The sequence below is a fragment of the Carcharhinus amblyrhynchos genome, chromosome 31 (genome assembly GCF_965287045.1).
Source record: "Carcharhinus amblyrhynchos chromosome 31, sCarAmb.v2.hapA, whole genome shotgun sequence".
NCBI classification, from domain to species: domain Eukaryota; kingdom Metazoa; phylum Chordata; class Chondrichthyes; order Carcharhiniformes; family Carcharhinidae; genus Carcharhinus; species Carcharhinus amblyrhynchos.
In genome coordinates, this window is record NC_137354.1 from 20474261 (window position 1) to 20487345 (window position 13085).

At 42.0% G+C, this 13085-nt stretch overlaps 1 protein-coding gene and 1 pseudogene across 6 annotated transcripts in view; one reads left to right on the top strand and one right to left on the bottom strand.

Moving 5' to 3' along the window:
• The window catches only part of shld2 (shieldin complex subunit 2), an 88357-nt gene that overhangs the window by 47687 nt on the left and 27585 nt on the right, over positions 1 to 13085 (bottom strand). The window contains exon 1 of one of the 6 annotated variants that reach the window (XM_080215743.1): positions 1517 to 1550. The exons of the other annotated variants lie outside the window; for them this stretch is intronic. The gene's annotated coding sequence lies outside the window, so the exon portion shown is untranslated. Of the gene's footprint in view, positions 1 to 1516; positions 1551 to 13085 lie in introns of those variants that run through there. 6 annotated transcript variants of the gene reach the window in all.
• LOC145360403 (peptidyl-prolyl cis-trans isomerase pseudogene) lies at positions 1549 to 10281 on the top strand (annotated as a pseudogene).

A 13085-nucleotide genomic window follows, 5' to 3' on the forward strand; every position in this document is an offset into this window, starting at 1 on the left:
ATCCATTTAGATACCTCACCCTAGATCCCGTGATTTAACCTTATGTAACAACCTACCATGTGGTACCTTATCAAAGGCCTTGCTAAAGTCCACGTAGACAACATCAACTGCACTGCCCTCATCTACCTTCTTGGTTACAAGTTGGGCCGAAGGGCCTGTTTCCATGCTGTAAACCTGTATGACTCTATGAATGGACACAACAGATGGATGAATTGGTACAGGAATAAATGGGTACAAGAATAAATGGGTACAAGATGATAGCCATTTCAAAGATATGGTTGCGAAATGACCCAAGGCTGGGGACTGAATATTCACGGATATTTGACATTTCAGCAGGGTGGAAAGAAAAAGAGGTAGGATAGCTCTATCACTAAACACTGAGATCAGTACATTAGTGAGAAATTAACTTGGCTTGGAAGATGGTCTGGGTGGAGATAATAAATAACAGGATAGAAGCGCTGGTGGGCATAGACTAAAGGAACCTAAAAGCAGCTCTCGTGTAGGATAGAGTATAAATCAATAAAGAATGGGAGCTTCTAAGAAAGGTACTGCAATAATCTTCAACAATTTTAATCTTCATATAAATGGGATGAATCAAATTGTCAAAGGTAGCCTTGGAGATGGGGGTCACAGAGTGTATTCGGGATGGTGTCTTAGAATAATACATTCTGGGAATACCAACCAGGGAAAAGCTATGTTAAACCTGGTAATGTGTAATGAGGCAGGATTAATTAATAACCTCAAGGGAAAAAATTGTCTAGGTGGAGTGATCACAACATAATAGAATTTCACATTTAGAAACCAACAAGGAATTACAAAATAAAGAGAGAATTAGAATATGAGAGTAAACTAGCAAGTAATATAAAAGTAGAGATTAAGAACTTCGAAGAACATACCAAAACGGGAGAGTAGCCAAAGTAAATGTTGGTCCCTCTGGCAGCAGGACTAGGGAAATTCATAATGGGAGATAAGAAATGGCAGAGACTTTGAACAAATATTTTGCATTTGTCTTCATGGTAGAAAACACTAAAAGCACCCCACGAATAATAAATCAAGGGACAAATGTGAGGAGTAATTTAAAACACCATGACAAAAGAAGTGCTAGAAAAACTCACAGGCTTTAATTTTATGGTTTCCCCCACCCTCAGCAGGTTCTGAGGTGGGGGTGGAGGGGGAGAGAGGGGGAGAGAGAGAGAGAGAGAGAGACAGACAGACAGACAGACAGACAGACATTAAATTGCATGGGTGGGAATCCCTCTGAGATCTTGCCTGTCAGGATCTGAATGTAATTTCACATGGGCAGGGTCTCAGGAGGGAAACCCATCATAAAGGGGAAGTGTGGGAAGGAGGCAGTACCTCCATCAAAAGCCCCCCTGCTGACTTAGGGCACACTCCCCTCAAGTAAGACAGATTTGCCCCTCTCTGCCCCCAATACCGTAATCACCACCCTTGCAATCATTCCCCTGCCCCACAAGAAATCCCTTACCCTCCTCTCCCTGGTACCCACGCTACTTACCTAGCCACCATGTTCTAACACTTGCTCCAGACATGATACTGCGACGCCTCTTCCAACCACTTCACGTTGTGCCTGGAGTGCTGCCGGCCAATCAGATTGGCCAGCAGCTCTCCAAGGTGGGATCTCAGTCCAATTGAAGACAGAAGTCCTGTCTGCTGTCATTTAACACTAATTACCCCCCCCCAAAAAGGGAGCCGCCCGAAATAAAAACAAAGCAGAAAGAGAACTTAAAACATTAAATCAAAATATGATTAAAGGGGTTGATAATATACCCCAGTCCCTGCAGTGCCCAATGAGCACAAAAGGCCTTGATGCTGCCCTTGAAAACCCAAACTCCCTCTCCAGGGATACCTGGCCACAAACATAACGCGGTAGAGGGGCAGAAAGTCAGGTCAGACGATCCCCTCGGTCGCCTGCTGCCTGGACATGTTTATAGCATGTTTAGCTAGGCCCAAAGACAGGTTCACAACCAAGTCCACCGCCTTCCCCAACTCTCCTCTGCATCAGGTGCCCATAAATCAGGAGCATGGGGCTGAAGTGCAAACAGAACATCAATAAAATATTTTTAAAATAACTGAAAAGGGATTGCAGCCAACAACAAATAATGTAGGCATGGTCCACAGGCTCCACAAGATCGCAAGAAGGGGAAATTTCTTGGGAGCCTGTAAACAGTACCATCTTCAGTTGCATGGTACTGCTGCATGCACTCTCTCCACTCCAGGTCCCTGATACAGTTGGGGTAGGATCCCTTCATAGAAGGACCTCCACTGCAACAAGGCACACCAAAGCTTGTCTGGGCAACGGGTGAGGGCACAGTAGAACAAGGTATGCAGCAGCAGCCCATACAGGGAATTCCTCCATGCATTGGTAAAAGGCACGAAGGACATTTCTGTGAGGCAGCTCAAGCCCACCAAGGCTGCCCATCCCGACAAGACAGCCAGTCAGTTGGACTAATTGAGAGCCTACTTAGTAAAGGAGGTTAGTAAAGGAAGCCAGTTAATTTCCAGTTTCCCGATGTGATAGTAGTACTTTTAACTGCTTGGAGACTGAACCCATTGGCAAGACAGGGTACCAATGCTCAAGGCTAGTTCACAGGACTTCACTACGCGTCTGGGAGTAGAAACATTCTGTAGAGGGATTCCACCACTCCCACACCAGCACCACGTTCAACATGGCAGTCTGGCTGTTTTCTGTTTTAAATTTTTTTTTAAAATGTTGCTCAGAGGATGCCTTCATGTTGAAGCACCTTCTTAGTCACATATGCTTTATTGTAAGTGGCCACTTTGCTGAAGATGGAAATCCTCTGACTGGCACTCAAGCTTCAAGAGCCTCCTGCCCTTAATTAAACAAGGAAACTGTCTCCATGACAATTATGGAGGCAGTCTAGTAACAATCCCAAAGACTGACTTCTTCTACCCAATGGCATGTTTGGGACCCATGTTTGCAGCCCCCAGAATGAAATTTCAGCTCCTTGACAACAGAATGTGGAAGCTCTTGCAGATAATAGGCAATGAGCCTGTATTTTTAAGGCCCCTTTTGGTGTCCAGGGGTGACAAAGGATTGGACATAGGTCCCATACCCTTAAAAATACTGCAAGAAAAAGATTGCCAGAAGATAGCACCTCTGGAATACCAACTTTTCTGAAAAAAGCAATTCAAGCCTACACACCTCAACTGCAACCATCCTCTCTACCCACTACTGAACCTTATCTCACCCTATAATTCATACAAGTAGACTAGGATCGACAACAAATAATCAAGTTGGGTCAAAGAGTACACATTGTTGATTAGTAGTTGCAGATAGGGTGATTGTTATATATGAAAAGGAAGTTTATAAAAATTATGTGGGAAGGGTAGGGAAATGGGAATAGAATACATAGTTAACTCAGGCACAGGCTCAAGAGGCTGAAGGGGCTCTCAACTCTAAATTCTGTGACTTCTCTTTGCATCAGCATTTGAAACATTTGTGTTGGATCTTAAAACTCTACCGCCATAAAGGAAAAACTTCAACAAAAGCCAGGAATGTTAAAGCACCCAGTTTGCACAACCTGGGCATTAGACTGTATGTAAGAGAAGTATTCACCTCCAATATTACTGGAACACTCTTGGCATTTACTGGGCATCATGGCCCATAAAGGAAACAATTCACTCAGCATCAACAACTAAAGAATCATAGAATTTTTACAGTGTAAAAGGAGGCTATTTAGCCATTGTGTCTGCACCGGCTCTCTGAATGAGCAATTTATTTAGTGCCATTCCCTGCCTTCTCCTCATTGTTCCTTTACACTCTTCATTTTCAGATAACTGTCTAATTCCCTTTTCTAAAATTGCCTCCATCTCATTTTCAGGCAACAAATACATTTCAGGCCTTAACTACTCACTGCGTGAAAATTTTTTTTTCATAATGCTTTGGAGGCTTTTTTTGCCAATTGTTTTAAATCTGTGCCTTCTCATTCTCGATCCTTTCATGAGTGAGAATACTTTCTCCCTATTTACGGTGTTGATATCCTTCATGTTTGTGTATCGCTATCAAATCCCCTCGTAGCCTTCTTTTTTTCCCAAAGAAAATAGGGCCAATTTTTTCAATCTATCTTTACTGTAGTCTCCTTAATGCCTACATGTCTTTCCTAAAGTGTGGTGCTCAGAATTGAATGCAAGACTTCAGCTGAGACCGAGTCTTATACAAGTTCAACATAACTTTTTGCTCTTGTATTCTATGCCCCTATTAATGGAGCCCGAGGATACTGTATGCTTTTTAAATTGTTCTCTCAACCTGTCCTGTCACTTTCGATGACTTATGCCCCATATACACCCAAGTCTCTCCGCTCTTGCCGCCCCTTTAGAGTTGTACCCTTTATTGTATATTGTCCCTCCACGTTTTTTCATCTCTTGTTCTCTAAGAACATGATATATTCAGAATGTGGGAAAGTATTGAGTGCTATTTTGATAAATTATTTTCCATTTTAATAAATTTAGTGTACAGGTTTTGCTTCAGTAGTTATCTTCTGAAATAGAATTCACTAAATAGTATTTATCATACTTCAGTAGTATTAAGATCCCAGCTTCACAGTCCATGAGCAGCAATAAGTCACATTTTGACCTTAATTTACAGTAAGTTTCACTCACCACTTTATTTACTGCTCCTCATCACCACTCACCTAGCGGCCTGCTATTCCCTTCTTTTCATCAAATTCTCAGCTCCTTTCTTTCCAACTCCAATCCTGTCCATCTTCTACACTGAGACTAAATGCTTCCCCAAAAAAAGCATTAAAGAGAAGCAATCTGCTTCAAGTACAGTGCGTATGTTTGTAGTCACTCAAAAGAGAGCGCTTTACTACTGTCATATATTAAGAGGTCAAAGAGCCACTGGAGATAAATGCACACTGACTGGAAGTCCTGGACTAAAGAACTATAATGTTCAGTTGGTATCTCATGAAATATTTCATTGATCTTTTTGGCTGCTGATAGCGCCAAGCTGGTTTAAAAATTGAAATAAACTAATGAGAAATTCATTGCCTTCACACATTTTCTGATATTTCTGCCAGAATAATACGATTGCAACAACACACCCATGTAAAAGCGAACTTCATGTTTGCTAAAGTCTAAGCTGTTGACAGAGACTTCAGCAATCATTGAAGGCTACAAGGGGAATTCAGGACCCAACAGTCAGTATTTGTTTCCTTCTACAAATGGGGTTTCCACCATACTTCGAGGGAAGTTACGGTATTGAGAAGGGAAAGCACTAAGCAAATTCCAGATCTTTGTTCCTTTTTATTGTAATCAACGTGTTCAGATACTCTTGATAATTTTCTTTTAACCTCACTATTACAATGCGTTCAGAGTGGCTAAAAGTAGTGGGCGATAGAAGATTGGGAAAAATTTAAAAATCAACAAAGAATGACTAAGAAGGTGATAAAGGAAGGAAAGATAGACTATGAAGCTAAACTAGCACTCAATATAAAAAAGGACAGTAAACGTTTTTACAAATATATAAAGAGGAGGAGGCTGGCTAGAGTGAATGTTGGACCCTTAGAGGATGAGAGGGGGGATTTAGCGGTGGGAGATGAGGAAATGGCTGAGGCCTTAAATAAGTTTTTTGCCTCGGTCTTCACGGAGGAGGACGCGAACAGTTTGCCGGATCTTAAAGGTAGAAGGATGGTAGGAGTTGAGGCCCTAGTTACTGTCACGAGGGAGGTAGTGCTTGATAAACTAATGGGACTGAAGGTGGACAAGTCCCCAGGACCTGATGGAATGCATCCCAGGGTTCTGAAAGAAATGGCAGAGGTGATAGTGGATGCCTTAGTAATAATTTACCAAAATTCGCTGGATTCCGGGGAAGTGCCGAAAGATTGGAAAACGGCTAATGTTACGCCGCTGTTTAAAAAAGGTAGCAGACGAAAGGCAGGGAATTATAGGCCGGTTAGTTTAACGTTTGTAGTTGGAAAAATGCTTGAATCCGTCATCAAAGAAGAAATAGTGAGGCACCTAGAAAAGAATGGTTTGATAGAGCAGATGCAGCACAGATTCGTTAAGGGGAAGTCGCGTTTGACGAATTTATTGGATTTCTATGAGGATGTGACTAGTGTGGTAGGCAGAGGGGAACCGGTGGATGTGGTGTTTTTAAGATTTTCAAAAGGCGTTTGATAAGGTGCCTCATAAAAGGTTGCTACAGAAAGTTAGGGTCCATGGAGTTGGGGGTAAGGTGTTAGCGTGGATAGAGGATTGGTTATCTAATAGGAAGCAGAGAGTTGGTATCAATGGGTGCTATTCTGATTGGTGGTTGGTGACTAGTGGAGTGCCGCAGGCATCGGTGCTGGGGCCTCAGGTATTTACCATTTATATGCATGATCTGGAGGAGGGGGGCTGAGTGTAGGATGACGAAATTTGCTGATGACACGAAGATGAGTGGAAAAGCAGATTGCACAGAGGGTGTGGAAAGTCTGCAGAGGGATCTGGATAGGCTAAGCGAGTGGGCGAGGACCTGGCAGATGGAGTATAATGTTAGCAAGTGTGAGGTTATCCACTTTGGCAGAAATAATAGTAGGAGGGATTACTATTTAAAGGGCGAAAAGCTGCAGCATGCTATGGTGCAGAGGGACCTGGGGGTCCTTGTACATGAGTCGCAAAAACCCCGTCTGCAGATGCAGGTGATCAAGAAGGCGAATGGGATGCTGGCCTTTATAGCAAGGGGGGTAGAATATAAAAGTAGGGAGGTCTTGCTGCAACTGTACAGGGTAGTGGTGAGGCCGCAGCTGGAGTACTGTGTGCAGTTTTGGTTGCTGCACTTGTGCAAGGATATATTGGCCTTGGAGGGAGTGCAGAGGAGGTTCACTAGGCTGATACCGGAGATGAGGGGGTTGGACTATGAAGAGAGACTAAATAGACTGGGTCTGGACTCGTTGGAGTTTAGAAGGATGAGGGGGGATCTAATAGAGACGTATAAGATAATGAAAGGGATGGATAGGGTAGAGGTAGAGAGATTCTTCCCTCTTAGAAAGGATAGCAGGACTAGAGGGCACAGCCTCAAGATAAGGGGGGAGGTGCAGTTTAGATCGGAGTTGAGGAGGAACTTCTTCAATCAAAGGGTGGTGAATCTCTGGAATTCTCTGCCCGTTGAAGTGGTGGAGGCTACCTCGCTAAATATATTTAAGTCACGGGTAGATAGGTTTTTGATAGACAAGGGAATTAAGGGTTATGGGGAGAAAGCGGGAAAGTGGAACTGATCCACTTCAGATCAGCCATGATATTATTGAACAGCAGGGCAGGCTCGAAGGGCTAGATGGCCTACTCCTGCTCCTGTTTCTTATGTTCTTATGGCTGCAATTGTTTTTTTCATAAGCATTCCTCTGCTTCTGTATTTTTCGAGGACTATCAAGCGGGCCAGGCTGCACCAGAGTCACACTGCGTCCACTAGGGGTATCTCTACACTTGCATTTAAAGTTTGAGACACACACACACAATTTACAAATGTGCTACAATTCACAAGGAAGGGTGTAATGGAGGATTGCAAAATGACCTGCAACTAAATATCCTGAGCCATGAAGCTGCCACTGTTTGTGAAGGTCACCAAAGCTTTACTCTGTACGTGTGGATCATTTCGATGTGCTACAGGTGACCTCACATTATAATCTGTGCATTGCAGATTGGTTAAACTAAGTGACTCATGAATTTTTTCCTCTAATAATCTCCTCTCCATGGACAAATGACAGCATCATAAGTGGGCTGTGCTGTTTTATCAATTTGCAAGAATCCTGAATGACCAGGGGATTGATTATGTATTGCACCCCTGAGGTTTTCACTGTCTGTTGCATAATATATTACCTATTGCATAATATGTTACCTACGCAAACTGGAATAGATTCAATTTTCTGAACATGCAGCTAAATAGAAAAATCAGACCTGGATTATGCAAGTCATTGCTCAGTTCCCAGATGCTGACCGTGCTTGATCATGGTGGCTGCATCATCAATTTTCACCGTTGGTCTGCTTTGTGGCTGTCTCAAAGATGTCATGAACCACTGAAGAGGGAGTCCTGGTCACCTAGAAATAAGCCTTGCAACTACTGTTCTTCAAATAATCCTGTCCTAAAGCAAATATGTGTTGACTACTATTTCGGAAGCTGGTATTCAACAACAATTTATATAATGCCTTTTATAAGATGCCCCAATAAGACGTCCCACAGAAGCATCATCAAACAAAATTTGACACCTTGCAAAGTAGAAGATATTTGCACAGATGACCAAAAGCTTGATAAAAAGGTAGGTTTGAAATAGTGTCTTCAGGAGGAACCAAAGAGACAGAAAGGCAGGGATTCATGATTTTTTTTTAATGGCATGTAAATTCAGGGCATTCATAAAGATGGTGGAAGACTCTGCTGTAAATGGGCAAACTCAAGGCACAAAGCAGTCCCAACAGGAATCTCTAGAAAGGATGTGGACACTCATAAGCATTGTATTTCAACCCATTTTATTTAGAAATGAAACTTATGACTGAACAGTGGGCACTTCAGCAAATCAACACAGCTGGAGTTGTGTTGATAGATGTACAGTCGAGTGGAACGTAGAGAAAAGTTCTTAGGGACCTGAAATGTTGCAACAAATTGTAAGAAAAAATAAGCAATGGCTGGTTCGACAGGAGAATCAGGGAGTCTACGTTGAGAATAATGAGTGGTAATAGAAATTCATGGAAATATGTAACAGCATCATCATTATGAGCAAAGATCAAAGAGAAAGGCTACAAGATTGTAGTCTGTCGTGATCGGTTTCTGAGAGGCAAACATATTTTTGGTATTTTGGTTTAACTGTACCCTCCTGGGTCAAATGTGGTTAGAATGTTTGTTATGCAGGTGTCAGAAAGAACTAGGAGTTCCAGCCACATTGCGGTCTGAGCATTAGTGAGGAAAAATTTAAATATAATGTAGTGTAGTCAACATAGGCAAAGCCGGAGCTCAAAAACATAGCTAAGTAATAAAAGATCCAGTGACAGTGGATGGTTGTAGCACTGGGTAGAGGATGGAGCATCAAACTGCACCAGGTCAAGAAGCCATTCTGGTGATTTGGTGCTACCGAAGAATTGGACACTTGAGCTTTGAGTTATACTTCTAGTTATGGTTGTAATAATATCTTTCTGTAAAATTTGTATTCAATGTGAATAAAACAAAATGATTTTTTTAAAGCCTCAGTTGAGTTTAGAGATCTACCTACCCAAAAGAATAAAGAAAGCAACATAAAAATACTAGACATTATAATATTCATTTCCCAAATATCTGTACAATTTGCAAATACTGATTTTTTTTTGCAGAAAATTACAATTACTCTTTCACCACTATGGAGCAATTTGGAGAATATGTAAGTGTCATTGGAACTCATTCAAGGTGGCTCACTAAATGTCCTGCTGGATTACCGGAGAACTGATTGTTCTCAGCAACATTTCACTGTGACCACTTAATGATTGGGTTGTTTAAGGAAGTCAATCTCAGAAGGTAAAACTAATGTTTTTACAGCTTGTAATATACAGGGAAAGAACCATCACGTCTGAGGTTTAATGTCAATTTTAGCATGAATTATTCAATGATTCCACACTGTTACTGACAAGCAGCTTTTAACCTGGCAATTTATTGTTGATGGAAATGTACAAATTGGTCAACTTTACAGTTCTCTCTCTCTGCCCAGTCAGTGGTAGCAGCTCACTGCCTGCTATTTCCCACATTGGTACAAAGGCGCCAGCACCTTGTGCAGACAGCAGCTGGCAGCTATCAAGGGGCTATGATGGAGCAGCTCACAATCTCCAGGTTTTCATGGACATGTGGGCGGTAACCCTGGGCCGGATCACGATGGGGCTCAGGCCTGATGTGATCCCAAAAACTGCAGAAAAGTTTTGTGCATTCTGCACTGGTGAGGAGGTACAAGGGCTCACTACTCCATCGAATCATTCCTGACTTCATGTGCCAGGGTAGTGATTTCACAAAGCATAAAGGCACTGGTGGGAAGTGCATCTACGGTGAAAAGTTTAAGGGTGAGAATTTTCAGCTGAAGTGGACAAGCGCTGCTCCCTTGCTCCCTATGGCAACGCTGGACCAAATACAAATGGACCCCAGTTTTTAATCTGCACTGCACACACTCCATAGTTGGACAGGAAGCATCTTATATTTTGTAAGGTTGTAGAAGTGTGAGGAAAATGGCGAAATTGGGCAGAAGTGACGGCAAAACTATCATTACTGTTAGCAGCACAAATTGCAGACAGATGCAAAAGGAATTCTATGCTTAAATAAAACTTGATTGCGTGCAATTCCCAAAAAAAAAGCTCAAGTAAACCCTCTAATATTCAGTGACCACTGAATGCTAAGAAGTAGATATGAAGACATTGGAGAAAATGTGGAAAAGATTCACAAGAATGGCTCCAGGGATGAGGAACTTGAGTTATGAAGATGGGGCGGCACAGTGGTCAGCACTGCTACCTCACAACACCAGGGATCCGGGTTCAATTCTGGCCTCAGGGGACTGTGTAGAGTTTGCATGTTCTCCCCGTGGCTGCGTGGGTTTTCTCCGGTTTCCTCCTACAGTCCAAAGATGCACTGGTTAAGTGGAATGGCCATGCTAAATTGCCCTTTAGTGTCGGGAAGATTAGCAGGGTAAACATGCGGGATTATGGGGATACAGCCTGGATGGGATTGTTATTAGTGCAGGTTTGATGGCCCAATGGCCTCTTTCTACACCGCAGAGATTCTATGATTCGAAGATTGAAGAAGTTGAGATTGTTTTCCTTGGACTATGAGGAGATTTGATAGAGGTGTTCAAATTCATGAGGGTTCTGAACAAAGTAGATAGAGAGAAACTATTCCCACTGGTGAAAGTATTGAGAATGGTAGGGCACAGATGTAAAATAATTGGTAAAAGAAGAAAAAGAAACACGAGGAGCAATTTTTTTGACCGAGCGAATGATTAGGGTCTGGAATGTGTTGCTCAAGAGCGTGGTGGAGACAGGTTCAGTTGAGGCTTTCAAAAGGGAATTAGACAGTTGTCTGAAAAGGAAGAATGTGCAGGGTTACAGGGAGGAGGGGGGAAAGTGGCACTCAATGAACAGTTCATTCAGAAAGCAGGTGCAGACACAATGGGCCAAATGACTTCCTTCTGTCTCGTAACAAATTCCGTGCTCTACATGCTTTTAATAATATGGACACCAGAATTGTTCAAAGGAACCTCACTTCTAGTATGAATCTTCAAACACTATCATAAAAACATAAAACGTTATGGCACAGGAGGAAGCTAATTTAGTCCTACATTCCAGGTATTCTGTTTACCTGGCGCAGTAAGACGACTGCTGTACAAATCAGCAATAAGCCCACTCACAATGTCAAATTCTAACTGATATTCAGCGAGTATTTGGTTGGTGACTATTGAATTAGACCCTTACACACAAGAGCAGCAAATACCTGGGAACAGCACCACTTGGAAGTTCCCCTCTAAGTCATTCTTTATTTAGTACTGTCACAAATAGGCTTACATTAACACTGCAACAAAGGTACTGTAAAAATCCCCTAGTCACCACACTCTACCACCTGTTCGGGTACACTGAGGGAGAACTTAGCATGGCCAATGCACCTAACTAGCATGTCTTTCGGCCTGTGGGAGGAAACTGGAGCACCTGGAGTTATAATCGCTGTTCCTTCACTGTGGCTGGGTCAAAATCCTGATGGAGTATTACATCCAGTCCTGCTCTTTATGAGGATGTGAAGGCATTAAAGAAAGGATTCATGAGAATGGTTCCAAGAATGAGGAACTTCAATTTTAAAGATAGATTGGAGAAATTAGGATAGTTTTCTTAGAGAAAAGAAGCCTGAGTGGAGATTCGATAGGGGTATTCAAAATCATGAGGGGATCTGGACAAAGAACACAGGGAAAAAGTATCCCCACTTGTGAAAGGATTGAAACAAAAGCTCAGAGATTTAAAGGAATTGGTAAAAAAAGCAAAAGTGATAGGAGGAAAACCTTTTTTTTGCACAATGAGTGGTTTAGGTCTGAAATAACCTGCCTGAGAGTCTGGTGAAGGCAGGTTCAATTGAAGCTTTCAAAAAGGAATCAGACTGTTATCTGAAAAGGAAGAATGTGCAGCGTTAAAGGGAGAAGGCAGAGAAATGGCACTATGTGAGTTGCTCATTCAAAGAACCAGTGCAGCACAATGGGCCAAATAGCTCCCTTCTACAACAGAACAATTCTGTGATTACAACAGAGACTACACTGTTGATCTAAAGTGCTCTAGTCTTTGTAAGGCACTTTGTGATATCCTCAGTCATGAAAGGTACTATATAAAGGCAAGCCTTATCTTTTTTGAACCTATTTTTCATATGTAGCTTATCGAGTGCGGAACTGAGCAACACAGAGAGCTAGGTCAGTCATTTAGTTAACCGCAGAGGAGAGAGAAGATGCATCACGGCCAAGTCCATTCCATTCTTACATGACGTCCACAAATGCACACTTCAATCAGAATCACAGGACAACGAAATCTCAGCTATTTGTATTTCCCTATTTCCAACACTTTGAGGACTAGATAGTGTGTTAATTGCTATTCAAACTGAGATCAGTTAACTCAGACACAGTTAACCATTAGAGGAACTTTCAATATATGATTCATTTTGTGATCTAAGCTATCTGACTTTACTTTCTTGCTTATTTCCAAAGCATTATGTTAGTGTGTTTATGATGTGAGTCCATCACTATATATAAGAAACATTATGTTGTACGTCAGTATTTAGAGAATAACTTTATTGGCAAGATTCATCTTCAATTGACTCCAACACCAAGACCTCGATGTGGAAAAAGTCAACTTTTGTCAGTTTAGTGCACAATTGTGACTAATGAATGGCTTTTGTTCCAAACCCTTCCCTTGAAGATTATTCATGGTAAAACAAGTTCCACAACCATCTGCAAGTTGCAAATTTCATGTCGGCATTTTTTTTCACAAAAGAGCATCACTGCCTGTTCTTGCTTACATCCACACATGCACAATTTCACCGTGTCAGAAGCAGCAAAATAAGTACATTTATTCACCCGCCCCTTGGAGACACTGACACC